Consider the following 3,670-nt stretch of genomic DNA (forward strand, 5'->3'; position numbering starts at 1 on the left):
CAGCAGCAGCAGCAGCAGCATCCTCATCATCCTCATCATCCACATCATCATCATCATCATCATCATCATCATCATCATCATCATCATCATCATCATCATCATCTTCAAGAACACAAGACACCACCCCAAATGCTTCCACATTGCATGTGTTAGCCTGCTTGCCATAACCGACTCCGAGCGCTGGATGTCATTTTGCAAAACAAGCCACCTTACTTTAATTTGAACACATTATATTTGACGTCGAACCGGAAGCAAATCAGAACAAAATGTTTGATGTCTAGATGACATTTCCTTTTACAAAGATTTGACATACTCGAATAAATGTGTATTCCAAGTAAGGTCAAGTTAATTTTTTAAAATACTTATGTTTACAACAACATTAAACTGGGTGTGCTTTTTTTTCCTCTACAGGTTGTACCTTATGCCCGACGAGCGCCGCTACCTTCAGTCCAAGTGCCGGAAGAAGACTTGCAATCCCAAGTTTGAAGAAACCTACGTTTTTCAGGTGAGATTTCATGTTCCCTAGTTCTTGTTGTCAACTGGCTTGAATGAGTCAAAGACGGTTTTATCTCTACGCCGCAAAGCTTTAGATTTATAACTGATTTTTTTTGTTTGTTCTAATACTTTGCAACTTTCCTTTCGATATCCCCTATCTTTTAGACTGGATGCTTGACTTTAAACTCCTTAGGTAACAGCCCATAGGAACCGCATGATACCTTAATCTAAGAACTCTTCCTCTTTGTCTCATGGAAGTAAACAAGTATTAGATAGTAAGTCTTTAATGAAGATGAGTCAGTTAAAAAGGGTTCCGAGAGATTGTAGCTTCTGCTGTGGCCAATGAGAGCAACTCTCAACCAAACCCGGGCTTAATATTGTTTGAGTTTTCGTTCCAGCCAAAGTTCTCCTCATGTCAAAGTCCCTATTAGGCTGAGGGTCATGTCCACCCACCAAAGCCGATATCTCCAACAAAATTATAAGTAGAACCCAGAGCTGTAGGCAGGACTTGCGTCATCCCCGAGGGGTTAAGTCTATACTTAATTGCATCACGGGAGATCAATGAGGTAGACACATAATGCATTGCTAGTTAGCCCCCTTGTTTTCTCCAGACCCATTAGCTGTGGCCTCCTGGGATCGGATAGTCAAGACATCCGGTCTGGCTTTCCGCAGACGCTCAATACGAGATGGGACTTTTATTATAAAAAACTATAAGAGCTATTTGTAGCCTCAACTGGGGTGTCAAGAGATCAAAAGACTGTTGGGTGTTATAAACACGAGCAAACAAACAAACAAACATACACACAGACACACACACACAAGCACAAACACACAGGCACAAAGGTTCACACATACACACTTACACACATACTTACATACAAACACACTCAATCACACACAAGCATGCACAAACACACACACACACACACACACACACACACACACACACACACACACACACACACACACACACACACACACATAATATACAATGTATAAATAAATATTACATTATACTATAGTCGAATTTGTTGTAGCGACCACCTGCCCAAACCAATCACCGTATAATAAACAACGACTTCATTCCAACTGACCCCACAATGCGTTTTTAAAAATAATATTAAAATAATATCGTTGTAACGACACTGTACAAGAGCACCACTTGTATAGGCCGACCTTTGACCTCCTCGACAACGGACGGTCGTCTTGGACAGGTTCGACTGTAGATTATCTATACATGATACAGTATTATATTTGTGAAAGTCCGTTCCTTTGTCGCCTTAACTTCCCAACCGCGTTAACTTTCGAATTTGAAAAAAAATATAGACGGTTCAGAATCATTTAAAGGGTGCACAGTTTTACTGAGGAGTCTGAAGTCACTGTGGTTTAATTTTCAGTTTTTCATTAGTTTCGTTTAGATCAAATCTTGGGAAAGTCCGTTTTCTAAGACGCCATTGTAAACAAGTGAGGCTTCCTTCACAAAGAGTGTGTGCACTGATCGCACAATGACTTGACGATTGATTCTTCTGAGTCCGTTCGTCGAACGGGAAACCCAGCTATCCGAACCACTTAACTTTCGAATTTGACAAAATAAATGAGGGTTCAGAATCATTTAAAATGTGCACATTTTCACTGATGAGCCTGAAGTCACTGTAGTTTAATTTTCAGTTTTTCATTAGTCTTCTAAGACGCCATTGTAAACAAGTGAGGTTTCCCTTCACTGGTCGCTCAAACGTATTCCACACCTTTGAAATGATGAAGTGTACAACCACGAAAGCGGAATAGAGAATCAATTTATAGGCCTTCATCTATTATATTATTAGATTTGGCAACTTGGAAACGCGTGTGTCACTTTTCTCTCAAGATTTATTGCTCCATTCCAGTATAGAGTGTAAATATAGTAGGCCAATTTCTTTCAGTTGATGTTAATGCAGCGATCATTCCTTTCATCGAAAGGGGGCCCAGCTAGTGTATAATAATACTGTACAATACTATGCTTCAGAAGCAAGATTTTTACACATATATTTAATGTAGACAACTTTAGGGGCTGTTCGGATTGTGTGTAATGCATATATACTGCATATATATACTTCCCGAGAAGCTGAGAATGTTTCTAAGTGTTTTAAGGTCTGCTGGGGTAATAATAATATTAGATCTATAGTAAAGTGTAAAGCACATAGAGCTTGCTTTTATTGTTATTATTTATATCATGTTCGAGCTATCCGTGTTATAATGTATATTCCCTTTTGCGAGGAAGACGAAGAACCCGACCATTCCATGACGGACAGCAGTCACCGAAATCCATTTATGTACTTAAGTGATAGGACTTATGGTACTTTCAAATGTTTGTCTCTGCATACGTTCGTATATATATATATATTCCTCTTTAGATTTAAAAAAAAATCTTATCCACTAGACCAAGAGCTTTTTTCGTATCTTCTTCGTTCTTTTATTTAGCCAACAGACACGTCTATAATAAACCCCATCTGCTCAACATATAGCTTAGTTTTCTTCGCGTAAAAGTCCACTTGAACCCTCTCCACTACCCATTGTTAAAATGCATTTATTTAAAAGACAAAAGCATCTTTCGCCAATGACGTCACGATGACCTATAGGCTATAGGTAACCCCACGCAGAGTAGAGGCCCACATGTGCTCAATGGGGCAAGTAAGTTTCGAATGGAGGACTCAAGTAGACTTTTAGCTTTTTTGTGTATCCTTTGCCGTCTTTTTTTTTTTACCTGCTTGATCCCTACCATTTCGAGTCCGCGGTGTTCCACTCATCATACTCATACACTGAAAGAAAAAAAAACTTTTATATTTCAGGGTCGAGGCAGCAAAGCCTGGTAATCGCTGGGGCTGATGACGAGCAGAGACAAGTAATTACAGTTCTTGTGAAAATACGAGTAGCCTAAGCTTATATTAATAAATTATGCAATTATATTTCTCCTAGCTAATGTTGTGTTTCTCTTAGTCTTGCCCAACGTTACTCTACTCTAGCATTTTATAATGTATTATCACAAGAGCTTATTGTGAAAAAAAATTGACTCGAAGTTAAGAGTAGATCTATCTTATTTTCTACATGAAGGAATAAAAGAAATATTGTCATACCAGTGCTTTCAGTCTTTGTCTCTTCGATTGACTCAAGGAAGGCCCTGATTCCACACACACACACA

General features: G+C 38.9%; 1 long non-coding RNA gene across 1 annotated transcript in view; it reads left to right on the forward strand.

The window, feature by feature from the left end:
- LOC101852684 overlaps window positions 1-3,608 on the forward strand; it is a 7,349-nt gene extending 3,741 nt beyond the window's left edge. The window contains exon 3 of the long non-coding RNA XR_001184759.2: window positions 3,321-3,608. This is a non-coding gene — a long non-coding RNA (uncharacterized LOC101852684). The remainder of the gene's footprint in view (window positions 1-3,320) is intronic.
- Window positions 3,609-3,670: the final 62 nt, after the last annotated feature.

This window comes from Aplysia californica, unplaced genomic scaffold (genome assembly GCF_000002075.1).
Source record: "Aplysia californica isolate F4 #8 unplaced genomic scaffold, AplCal3.0 scaffold00129, whole genome shotgun sequence".
Classification (NCBI taxonomy): Eukaryota; Metazoa; Mollusca; class Gastropoda; order Aplysiida; family Aplysiidae; genus Aplysia; species Aplysia californica.